This window comes from Schistocerca serialis, chromosome 7, assembly GCF_023864345.2.
Source record: "Schistocerca serialis cubense isolate TAMUIC-IGC-003099 chromosome 7, iqSchSeri2.2, whole genome shotgun sequence".
Lineage (NCBI taxonomy): Eukaryota > Metazoa > Arthropoda > Insecta > Orthoptera > Acrididae > Schistocerca > Schistocerca serialis.
This window is the reverse complement of record NC_064644.1, coordinates 498927391-498941340: the sequence shown is the minus strand read 5'-3', so window position 1 is coordinate 498941340 and position 13950 is coordinate 498927391.

Sequence of the window (13950 nt, the reverse complement as noted above, 5' to 3'; positions counted from 1 at the left end):
CTTACAGTTACACAGCAAATGCATGCAATATGGTAGTTCTCGTATCTCGCTATGTGTTATGATATTATATTTTGTCTCCAATATTAGTTGTTCCTTATTTATTTAACTAAAAGTTACTTTGGCCTGTATTAAAGCACTTGTAATTTGAAAATGTAAAATTTGATATAATGTCTAGATTGAGCATGAAAAGACACAAATTTTGTGGACAAAGATATTATTTCATGTATTTTAATATATATTTATTCTTATTTGCCATAAGCGGTTATGCACGAGATGCATGATTACTTATGTTTAAACTTTCATATGTAGAATACTGTGTTTTCTCTATAGGCCCAGAAGAAAATATTCAATTATTTTAATCATATGTCGAACTTATATCTTCGTTATTATTTAAATGGTGGTCCATTTCCAATATTTTAAGTGAAATATGGTACTTTGGTGGGGTAGAGAATGTTGTCATTGGCACGAGTGGAGAGACACTCTGGTATTCTGGTTCGTGGAGTGGCTCTTGGAGAGTGATTTCAGGGGAGTTGAATCGGGAGAAGCTCTGCGGCAGGCTGGCAGAGGTTTCGGAAGTCACGCTCGGTGCAGACCAGTCTTCAGGTAATGTACTGTGCAACACATACTGTGGCAAAGTATTGCTTCCTGGACAGCGAATGGCTGTGCGAATACTTCAATATTCGTTAGTGCTCACAAAACTTCTAGGACAAGTCAGCCTTGAAATCTGAGAGCTAACTCGAATTTCAACATTTTGTGACCATTTGAATACGTTCAAGATAAACTTTAGTTTATTTTTCCGAATTTCTACTAGTCAGAGTCATGGATATTCTCGTGAATTAGCCTGTATTAATGTACACTCCTGGAAATTGAAATAAGAACACCGTGAATTCATTGTCCCAGGAAGGGGAAACTTTATTGACACATTACTGGGGTCAGATACATCACATGATCACACTGACAGAACCACAGGCACATAGACACAGGCAACAGAGCATGCACAATGTCGGCACTAGTACAGTGTATATCTACCTTTCGCAGCAATGCAGGCTGCTATTCTCCCATGGAAACGATCGTAGAGATGGTGGATATAGTCCTGTGGAACGGCTTGCCATGCCATTTCCACCTGGCACCTCAGTTGGACCAGCGTTCGTGCTGGACGTGCAGACCGCGTGAGACGACGCTTCATCCAGTCCCAAACATGCTCAATGGGGGACAGATCCGGAGACCTTGCTGGCCAGGGTAGTTGACTTACACCTTCTAGAGCACGTTGGGTGGCACGGGATACATGCGGACGTGCATTGTCCTGTTGGAACAGCACGTTCCCTTGCCGGTCTAGGAATGGTAGAACGATGGGTTCGATGACGGTTTGGATGTACCGTGCACTATTCAGTGTCCCCTCGACGATCACCAGTGGTGTACGGCCAGTGTAGGAGATCGCTCCCCACACCATGATGCCGGGTGTTGGCCCTGTGTGCCTCGGTCGTATGCAGTCCTGATTGTGGCGCTCACCTGCACGGCGCCAAACACGCATACGACCATCATTGGCACCAAGGCAGAAGCGACTCTCATCGCTGAAGACGACACGTCTCCATTCGTCCCTCCATTCACGCCTGTCGCGACACCACTGGAGGCGGGCTGCACGATGTTGGGGCGTGAGCGGAAGACGGCCTAACGGTGTGCGGGACCGTAGCCCAGCTTCATGGAGACGGTTGCGAATGGTCCTCGCCGATACCCCAGGAGCAACAGTGTCCCTAATTTGCTGGGAAGTGGCGGTGCGGTCCCCTACGGCACTGCGTAGGATCCTACGGTCTTGGCGTGCATCCGTGCGTCGCTGCGGTCCGGTCCCAGGTCGACGGGTACGTGCACCTTCCGCCGACCACTGGCGACAACATCGATGTACTGTGGAGACCTTACGCCCCACGTGTTAGCAATTCGGCGGTACGTCCACCCGGCCTCCCGCATGCCCACTATACGCCCTCGCTCAAAGTCCGTCAACTGCACATACGGTTCACGTCCACGCTGTCGCGGTATGCTACCAGTGTTAAAGACTGCGATGGAGCTCCGTATGCCACGGCAAACTGGCTGACACTGACGGCGGCGGTGCACAAATGCTGCGCAGCTAGCGCCATTCGACGGCCAACACCGCGGTTCCTGGTGTGTCCGCTGTGCCGTGCGTGTGATCATTGCTTGTACAGCCCTCTCGCAGTGTCCGGAGCAAGTATGGTGGGTCTGACACACCGGTGTCAATGTGTTCTTTTTTCCATTTCCAGGAGTGTATTTATGTCTAGTTATGGGAACGGAATTTCCTTTCTCAGTACCAATGATGTTTGGATAGTGTTTGACGACTCTGCAACCCTTACAATTGTGCATGTTATTTTCATTGTTGAATTATTGTAAGACCACCATTCATAAAAATTTCTTTGTCTGAGTGAAAATGGTTCAAATGGCTCTAAGCAGTATGGGACTTAACATCTGAGGTCATCAGTCTCTTAGAACTACTTAAACCTAACTAACCTAAGGACATCACACACATCCATATCCGAGGCAGGATTCGAACCTGCGACCGTAGCAGCAGCGCGGTTCCGGACTAGAGCGTCTAGAGCCGCTGGGCCACAGCGGCCGGCCTGAGTGACTGAATAAATCAGTTTGTTCAATTTACGCTTTCTAGTACTGTCAACATCAGTTACTCATTAGAATAAAAAATTTGCTTTACTTGCCAGTGCTTGGATAATTAGACTGTAGGATCACAAGTAGAAACATTTTTCCGCTAATTTAGCTGCTGGGCATGAAACAGGCACGTACAGGTCGACCTTGTCACTATAGTCGAAATTCTAAACGGAACCATTTATTGCCGAAGAATCACACATAAGTGTACGTTGTACACGGTACAGTGGGTTATCCACAAATTATCATTTTACTGGTTAGCGTTCTTAGTTGTTTCCCAGTAAATTATTTTCTTCTTTAGGACGCAGACTGGGTCCGATATTCAAAATTTTTCCATTTATTACTGAATATACAGGTCGTTGGCGCTTCTTTTGCATCGACTGACGGCTATATAATCCGGAGAAGAGCCCGCTCAGGCCAGTAGCGGATTCACGGCTGCTGAGGACATTGCATCAGCTCGAAGCGGAAGTCGATAACAACTTGATGCGGAAGTTTTTCTGCCCGCTGGCAAGGTACGCAAGCCCCTTCGGTAGCTTGCAGAAGGTAGCAGTGACCAAGTCTTGTGTGTGTTGATTCACATGCCGTTTTGGTGAGAACTCAATCCCTCTCAGATCACAGCCCGCGTTGTGCTCTCGGGTGGACCGAGATATCGGATGGCATGTAGTCGTGCTGAATACGGACCCTTACCATCTGTACCGTAGGCGTTCAGACCCGCGCGATGCTGGAGTTTGAAGGAACTTCTGCCATGAACCGGAGCAATGTTGGAAAAACCTTCGGCCTACACATCAGCATTGCCTGCTGTGTTGACATCAGTACTGGATACTGGACTCCATCAACTGTGGCTTCGGATCGCTGATCATGTAGTAGCGCAGTTAAGTTCAAGTGCCAAAGATAGTGGGGGTGCAGTACCTATGTAGCCGAGGCGAGAGTTTACTCTGTGACATGACTGAATTGATTCTGCTCTTCCTGAGTTGTCAGTGGTGTTCAGTTCTGCTACATTTGCTTAAAGAATTTGTTACATAGTCTTTACTACTTAGTCAAACGCCTGCTAGTGTCTCCTATGAAATGCTAGGGGAGTAACGGAGGTGGTTCAGTCTACACTGTTCTAACCATTTTCTGCTGAGTTTTCTTAAAAATGCGGAGGTGGATGTCTTCCTTACCCAGCAACGATGCTGAAATATTTGAGATCCTGGCCGGCGATACTTCCGAGTGATTAAGTAACGCCGGCTGTTCTAGCTTACTTCTTCCTACTAATTTTGGCGCATAACACAAGTTAGCAAGATAGACACTGTTTAACAAAAGTGTTCTTCGTTCATCGACTCTCTTACTTATCTAGTTTGTCTTGCATTGCTAAACTAGGGTAGAAGCTGTGCATTTATTTCACCTGAATAGCCAAAATGGAAATGGCTCTGCCTTTCTTTGAAGATATCAGGTCTTTACTGTCCGAAAGAGGAACGCTACCTCTATGTTCGAAGGCAGCTGGAACAACATTTCGTACTTGACATGAATGTTGCATCTACCAGCGCACTCTTGGGAGGGAACGAGCAACAAACAAATTGAGTAGCATTAATTACATTATGTGGAAAACTATAAAACAATTAAGTGTTACCTAATCGAAATCTATGAAAGCTTTAGTCTTTAGCGCATTTGCAGTCACTATAACAGTAAATATCATCAGTGAGTATTTCCGTATCAAGACAAATTATACGTCACACACTAATTTGGGATCCATGTACCTCAATAACTGATTTAGTGTTCTGGTGCACAGATCGCGGAAACGGTATGGCCAAAAATCTTCTACACTCTCATTCGGAGGAAAGCACAGAAGTAATGAAATGCTCTCCGTGAATTTAACGTACCCTTCACCTAATCATATGTGGGAAACCGTCTAAAGGCTATGTCGACGTTGGCCGGCAGACCGGCCCTCGTGGATAAACCGTTTGAAAGATTCAGTCCGGGGCCAGCGTGTTTCCCTATCGCCAGCGGCTCCCTGGGCGGGTCGTGGCCTACTTGTCAACCTTCAGTTTCTTTAAAATTCAAGTACGTCGATACATTTTAGGCATGTACGTACAAAGTTTTTCAATCGTGACATACTACACCGTCAAGAAGATAGTTTTGCGAACTTGCAGTTTGCCAATGGGTTTTTATATTTGAAGCTGATGCATCCCAAATAGATTGGACCCAATGTGGTGCATATTGTACTGAAGAGCATGTGTCTCGATATACTCATATGACAAAACCCTGAAAATAGGTTGAAATCGTGTCGAAAAGGGCTCATTTAGCGAACATGGTTAGTACATAATCAATTTTTTTATTTTTGAAACTGATGTATCCTAATAAGAGTAGAGCCAAAGTGGTGCTTATTGTCATGTATCTTTATACTGAAGAGCATAGGTCTCCTCGTAATTAGATGATACATCCATCAAAATATCCCGAAATCGTTCGAAAAGGGCTCATTTGTGGATCTTGGTTAGTACATACAATTAACATCTACCCTGCGAGTTAGGGCCGATCGGTGCACACGACGCTTTGTAGCACTTGAAAAAGAGACAGAAGTCCCGCCCGATGAACCGTATTACACGCCTCATGTCAGCTACTGCCCCTCTGATGTGTTGTTGGCCCTGTACAGCAATATAGCTGTGTCTACTTCTGTGAGCTGCTGATTTAAATACAATTAAGCATTCTCCTGGGGGACGCAGTGTGGGGGCAGGGGGACATGAGAAAGGGTCTCATTAAAAAAATAAACCGTAATATATGATGATACTTAGCCTCTAGAGTTGTGGGCAATGGTACGGAAACGCATATCACGTGGGTCATTTCAACTTGGCACATGTGTCACTGGCTATCTGGCACAAATAACCTAGTGGGCAACACTGCGTTCTCAGCTAATTATACAAGACGCTCCTGAAGCTGCTACGTGCTATACGCAGATGGAGGTTTCTTTCCATACATAGTCAATTTCAAACGTAACATCTTACTTCCAGCCATTTTTTCCCGCAAATGCCACATATTTGACAGTCGTTCAAATTAGACTGCAGAGACGCTTACGCGCGTAGTTCGAACCATTTTCGTTCTATTCGCTGACTATTAAAAAATACAAAAGCCATAACCTCCTCTTTAACAGCCCCCATTTTTACGATGTATTTTGTTTCGCCCTTACTACAGAGTTAGTGCTTATTAGAAGATCAGTTAATATTTCAGGTCAAAAGTTTAATTTGTCATTTGTGGAATGAAAGTTAGCAGTGAATACAAGGCAGAGATAAAGTACTATTAACTATACGTGTGAATACGATTATAATCTAAAGATGGTTGTTAACATAAAATATGAAGTGCAAATTTTAGTAATCTTATCTGGGAGGCTACAGTTTCTGGGTCAATATTCGGACTATTTCATTTTGTTATTCGACGAACTTGCTGCAAGTGTCAATTTTATAGACTGAGAGTATTCAGCTTAAAACCCACAATAAATTGAAAATTTATTGAACGTCAACTACCACCTGTTAAGACAGATGTTATTATCGAGCAGATTACTAGCGCTATAAACTGAAGTACAACTACCGCTACGCTCGTAGTAGTCGAATACTTTTTTAATGGCGCCTTCAGTTACACCGACACTTGTGGAAAGATACAGAAGAAAACCTTCAGATACTCCGAGATTTCGAAAATAATTGTACAGTGTATTTCAAGTAACTTATGAAACGTTGTGTACAGGGTGATTATAATTAAAGTTAAGCTTTCAAAGCGCTGTAGAAATAACACCACAGGTCAGAATGACGTCAAATTGCAACGGAATATTATCGGAGAGGGGGGAAAACGTATGGCAGAAGAAAAAAATAGTGTGAAAATTGGTCAATGTGTCAGAATACGTAAATGAAAACACCTGTCTTGCGCACGACCCACTGAAGTCGGTATAAACACGCCGGTTACACGGTTTTCCCTGCCATCGCATCTGCAACGTTCGCCATGACTTTCTCAATGCAAGATCGCGCTCTGCTTGCAAAGCTGAATTACAAGAATGATGACCGTGCACACGTCCCTCTGCAGAAGTTCCGGATACTGAAGTGTTTGGAAGAAGGTGTTGGTCCGATGACTGCCGCTGCCGTGTGCTGGAGAAAATGATTCGGAAATTCAAAAAGACGGGTTCTTTTGGTGTGCAATCTGGTAGAGGAAGGAAACGAATTGATTCGACATCAGTGGAAGCAGTGGTCGCAGCACCGCGCGGCTCCCCCCGTCGGAGATTCGAGTCCTCCCTCGGTCATGGGTATGTGTGTTGTCCTTAACGTAAGTTATTTTAAGCTGGATTAAGTAGTGCGTAAGCTGAGGGACCGATGACCTCAACAGTTTGGTCCATAAGACCGTGCCACAAATTTCCAATTTCCACAGCAACGCAGGAGGTGGTGGTGGTGTGCAAACGTGTAGTGCACAGATAATTGCCCGAACGCTGGACATAACCGTGAGCACGGTGCTTTAAATCCTACGGAACATCCTTTTTTGCAATCCATTAAAAATTACCCATACGCACGAGTTCTTTCTGTTGACCTGCCAGCAAGAGATACCTTTACTTGAGAATTTCTTGCTCACATGTAAGTGGAAAGTGATTGGCTGTGGAAGATTTTGTGGACAGACCAATACCACTTCCATCTGACAGAATGTATCTGTATACAGATTTGTCGAATATGGGCAACGGAAAAACGACGCGCAAATCAATCCGTACCACTTCATCCCGACAAGGTCACTGTGTGGGTCGGGTTTACGGCGTCATTTATCATGGGGCCATATTTGTTCGAGGAGACGGGTGCTCCTAGTTCTGTTACCTGTACCGTCACTGGTAAGCGCTACATGTGTCTTTTGCGCAATCACCTCATTCCAGCTCTACAACAGCTTGAATGTATGGATGGAATCATTGTTGTGCAAGATAGATCGCCTTCGCACATTGCAAATCTAGTTAAGCAGCTGGTAAAGCACCATATCGGAAATGCTAGAATTATCAGCCGCCATTTCCCTACGGCCTGGTCCTTCCGATCACCTGATCTTAATGCGTGTGACTTCTGGTTCAAATGGCTCTGAGCACTATGCGACTTAACTTCTGAGGTCATCAGTCACCTAGAACTTAGAACTACTTAAACAACTAACCTAAGGACATCACACACATCCATGCCCGAGGTAGGGTTCGAACCTGCGACCGTAGCGGTCGCCCGGCTCCAGACTGTAGCGCCCAGAACCGCACGGCCACTCCGGCCGGCGTCACTTCTGGCTGTGGAGCTTTCTGAAAGATGTTGTGTTCATTGTTCAGATTGCAAACATAGCTGCATTGAAGGCACGCATTGCGCAGCACATTCTGAACGGGAGCCAGGAAATACTTTGCACAGTTGTGAAACATACTGTTTCTCGATTTCATCTAGTTGCAGAAAACGGTGGACAGCATATTGAACACGTTTTGTGCCAGTCACAAGGAAATTAATAATCCGATTTGATTTAGACTAAAGCTTTTTATGTGGTTTTTGGCCTCAGGACAATTAAGAACCTATGTGAGTGATGCTTTTTATGCTGTTTTTAGCCTCAGGACAATTAAGAATCGATGTGAATGATGGTTTTTATGCGGCGTTTGGCCTCAGAACAATGAAAAACCGATTTTCCCATCTGGGGTGAGGTGACCTTGTCGTGATGGATGGGTTTTCCGTAAATAAAAGTGTTACACCTGTACACCCATGCACCGTGAATTCTGCAGTTTGTTTAACGTCAAACGTACACCTTAGGTATTGTTGGACGATTAATTTGTCATTTCTAGTCGACTTCGATTAAATTATGATGCTTACAGCGCCATCTATTGCTACATTTTGTAACTATTTTTATCTTCTGTCGTACGTTTGCCCCCTTCTCCGATAATATTCCGTTGCAATTTTACGTCATTGGTGTTATTTCTACAGCGCTTTGAAAGTTTAATTATATACACCCTGTAGATAAAAGCAAACCAGGATGCGAGGTATTAAGTGATAAGCTCGGTAATGAATCTAATGGCTTTGTGCACTATTTTGCTTGTGCAGAGGAAGTATTAGTGTAACTCCAACCATATTCATAGTCACGTAAAACAAGCATAGAAAATTATTTGAAAACCAATGTTTTGTAAGTAACGCCATTACTCTTTATAATCTCCCTCAACCCATGTGCACTTGGTCCATCTCTGAAAAATTTCGTAATGTAGTCCTGGAAGAAGCTCTGTGACACCGTGCGCTCTCTCTACAACCTCGTCATGATGGAAACTTGCACTCAGGCTGCTGCTGCTCCATCGCACCAAAAAACGTGCATGTCACTTGGAAATAGGTCAGGACTCTGCGTTGGTTACTCCATCAGCATAAACGAAGATTCTGAATGAGCGGGATAATTTTTTCAGCTGGATGTGGGTAGGCATTATCCTCATGCAAAACTGCAACTTTTAAAGGCTTTTCTGTCGTCTTCGACTATGATTCTGGGTTTCATATCTCACAGTACCTTCAGTCTGACCTTCTGCAGTGCAATCAATCGGAAGTGGATCTTTTATATCCCAAAACGAAAGCTGCATTAACTTCCTGCAGAATATTGACTTCTGAACCTTTTTGTTTTAGGTGAAGATGGACGTTGTTGCTAACTCCGTGGCCGAAGTTATGAACAGTCAGTGTGTGACTAAGAATGTCATCTTTTTCCTCTTTGATATACCTTAAACTTGATCTTGACATTTTCAATTGTTTCTCTTTCGTTTCTAGTCAGTGGATCCGATACCCTACGAGCACAAACTTCGCAATAGTTAAGATATTCATGGACAATTGCAAATGATGATGCTTTGCTAATGCTTAACCTATGTGCATTGTCATCCTTCTGTCACAACGTTTATCACGAATCACTTGATCAGTTTCATTGACGTTTCTGTCTGCTTTCAAAGTGGATAGTCTATCATAACGTTCTTCATAGCAGGCTCTTCTTCTGCTCTTAAGGCGTTTCGTGCACTAGTAAATGTCTCCTTTACTACGAGAGCAATCACCATAGTGCAGCTGCATTCAGCGAATAATCTTCGCAGCTCCATTCCCTTCAGAGTACAGAAAGGTACCGCACCCCTCATTTCTTCCTTGGTGCATAGGCACAAAGGACACTCACCATGTAATGCTCTACAATTACTACAAATAAAGTTATTTTTTGAACTAACTCAACTAAGGAACAAGAATAAAAGTGAGATTACATCATTTCATTGTTGATTCATTGCTAGCAACGTGTGGGACGGAAACATTGATTTCAGTTATTGAATTGTCTACATCCCTTATGATATTGTACAAATGGCAGTTTCATTGAAGAATGATCGAAGGTATAAAGGATTATTTACAATAATTTGTGTAAATAGATCACTGTTGAGCATCACATACGCTCTTTGGATAGCGAAGTACATGTGACGTCTTTGTACTCTATTCCTTAGCTACTACAGCAGTAATGTGAATAATATATTACATACTCGTACGCGTGAGGTTTTGTGTAGTAAAAAACATTTATGAACCATGATACAATTCAGTTATATGTAAGCTTTCAATTAAAATTAGGATATACACTTTCTTTTACGACTGTAGGGAGAATAGGAGGGGAGGGAGCACTAAAATGCATAACAACGCACGAACGGACATCGTATTTATGCACATGTTAATTCCATAGTTGTTAACAATATGTTCCAGAAATGTGTGCTGTGTACAAATGGTGCCACTGGTGTAGTGATTTAATTGTGATGATTCTATATTACACATTACCACACCTTCAAAAATTATATTTAGGATCGAAATAATTAACATCCATTTACGACAAAATATAGTTTGCGATGGAAAGGTGCCGATGTGTGCAAAGATGAAGAACTTTACCAGGTAGGGGGCTGGGGAGCTGGCGTAACTAGTAACGTGATAACAGACGTGGCGTGTTCAACATCTAAAAATAATATTCATTCATGACAGCTGTGCCCGTAACTTCAATGGTTGTGTTAAACTCTTTTTAGAGATTATTTTCCTCATGCAGGCTGCCACAGCCGTAAATTTCTTGAAGGACACTGTACAGGTTCCACATCGGCTGTTGCTTAATTAACAAGGATTTACTTGAAACTTCCTGGCAGATTAAAACTGTGTGCCGGACCGAGACTCGAACTCGGGACCTTTGCCTTTCGCGGGCAAGTGCTCTACCAACTGATCTACCCAAGCACGATTCACGCCCCGTCCTCACAGCTTTACTTCTGCCAGTAGGTAGCAGACGGTGGTGTTATAGTGTAGTCTTGTTTTTCATGGAGGGGGCTTGCACTCGTCGTTGTTTTGCGTGGCACTATCACAGCACAGACATATACTGATGTTGTAATCACCTTCTTGCTTCCTACTGTTGAAGTGAAATTCGGGGATGGCAATTGCATCTTTCAACACAATCGAGCACCTGTTCAAAATGCACGGCCTGTGGCGGAGTGGTTACACGACAATAACATCCCTGTGATGGACTGTCCTGCACAGTGCCCTGATCCAAATCCTACAGATTACCTTTGAGATGTTTTGGAACCCAGACTTCGTTCCAGGCATCACCGACCGACATTAACACCTCTCCTCAGTGCAGCACTCCGTGAAGAATGGGCTGCCATTCCCCAAGCAAACTTGAGCACCAGACTAAACGCATGCTTGCAAGAGTGGAAGCTGTCATCAAGGCTAAGCGTGGGCCAACTCCAAATTCCAGCATTACCGATGGAGGGCGCCACGAATTTGTTAGTCATTTTCAGCCAGGTGTCCGGATACTTTCGATCACACAGAGTATGATGGTATTAAAATTAAATAAATATCTCGGATTTCAACTGATAATAACTTACATTCAAATGTATGTAAGTCATTTATAATACAAAACTCTGCCAGATGCCACATAAATATAAAATCAAATACACAAGCGCGCGCGCACAGACACACACACATATCTCACAGCCGGCCTGTGTGGCCGAGCGATTCTAGGCGCTTCAGTCTAGAACCGCGCGATCGCTACGGTCGCAGGTTCGAATCTTGCCTCGGGCATGGATGTGTGTAATGTCCTTAGGTTAGTTAGGTTTAAGTAGTTCTAAGTTCTAGGGGACTCATGACCTCAGATGTTAAGTCCCATAGTGCTCAGAGCCGTTTGTAGGGAAACGCAACAAGTTGTGAAAATTGCATGACGATAGCATGTAGAACGCAGAATAGAACAATCTTGCTTCTTTTGCACTGATGTGTGGACTGTAACATGCCGCAAGCATAACAACATTTTCTTGTGATGGAGCTTGATAGATTCCAATAGGGCGAAATTATCTGTTTGTCAAATAATGAAATAACCAGTTTACTTCAAAATAGAAGAGGAACTTCCTTTAAAGGATTATTTGTGGATGCGCGGTATTTTCTTATCGGATACGCTGCCGTAATATGCATTACACATCTCTCTGCTCACCGAACAAACTTCCTGCTGGCGCGTGGTGTTGTGACCTGTGCGTGTGTGTGATAACTTTGACTGCCGGAGATCGAGGTTCAAACTGACACCTCTAAACCAATTAGCGTCACGTAGTGGCCAAATTGTTTGCGCCGGTTCAGGCCTCGCCGCTATTTTCCATTCACGCGGCCGCCTCGGCAAGGAATGGAGAGCAATCGGATCTTGCGTATGACAGGTGCGGCGCCCTTGTTGTCGGGATACGTGCCATCCGCCATTGGTGCCCCCCTCCCACCTTTCTCATCGACCAATTTTCCTTCCATGGCGTCTATTCCACTCATCTACTCTGGCTCGTCTGATTTTTTTTTGTCCTCCATCCTTTTCCTCTATTTTCGGCGTCCCGCTTTTACTGTCAGGCGGCAGCACTGCCGTGCTATTTCGAAGCCGCATTCCCCCCGAAATGAAGGCAGCGGCGGGAGCGAGCGGGACAGAACAAGTTTTTATTTGTCACCTGTCAGCCGCCGCTGTCGCCGCCCATTCGGAACCCCAGATCGCAGAGCTGCGACAACCAAATTTTTGGCCTTGATGTCGGCAACATTTTTGCCAGTCTGATATCGACAGCAGAGTGTAACACGTATGCACGTTATATCGACACGACCCTGTGCGCCGGCACAGGAGTCAGTCCTCAGTACTTCACTTGGCGTCTGTCACTGTACACTACACAAAAGGTAATATTTTTTCGATGTTGTCGCGTCGATATGATTCTTTTCCTCTGCTTCCAGTCAGCCGAACAGTTAGAATGGACGTCGTTCGCTACATTTCTCAACTGTAATGGCTACCGTGGTAAAATTACTTTGGTGAAGCAAGTCCTGAAAGTTCCTTCGGTACCGAAATAAATTAATGTTTTGTGACATCCAGATCTCTCGATTTGTCACTACTTTCGTAAATAGTGTGTCTGCCTTCCTGATTATTTATTGAAGCAACTTCTTGGAACGGTGGTCTGATCATTTAATATTAAAAGACTACGACCAAGGTGTGGACGGGGCCAAGGAATTGACATATCAGACGTGATGTAGCACGTAAGTAATTTATTCATAACATACAATACATAACACGAACTACGTAAATCCTGGTTCGATGTTTACAATTGCCCGAAATGGGAGGGCCACCACTTTCGAATTGGAAAGGCTTTAATTTAAGAAACTAAAACGCCTATTATAATTTTTAAAAATAATAACAACACAACACATGAGTAAGCCCTAAGTGAACGCACTCTTCAATCTTTAATTCTTAATTACAAAGCGTGGGTTTACCACATTTAAATTCTCATTGCAATATAAAACATCAATACATGAATTCCCAACACAGCATGACTTCAAAATTTCTACCTGGACCACCTATGGTCCTAAAACTTTCGTATTACATTCCAGCCAATCACATTAATAACTTATAAACACAGTTGGTAAAATACAAACGTTTGCACTATAATCAATTTTAATAATCCACAATCACTCAAAAAACAACATCAGAAGTTCGATACGGAGCATGTAAGCCTGTTTATACAACTTTTCGGACCAAAATAGCCACGAGGGCCACCATAACAGAAGTGCACTAGTTGCTTTTAGGATAGGTGCTCCCATTAGTTTAATCACTGAGCAGATATTTACTTAAGCGACAGGTAAGATAGTTAATGCAAATAGAAGGTATTTCTAAAGTTTTTGTTTTCTTCCTCCCTTTTAACAAGGGGGTTTTAGTGAGGTGGATATTACACTTTGAGGAGACGCAATAGCAATCTAGCGGGCACGCCTTCACGGGGACGCCATGCCACTACACACGTACTAAACTAGCCTCGTATCCGCTGTTCAA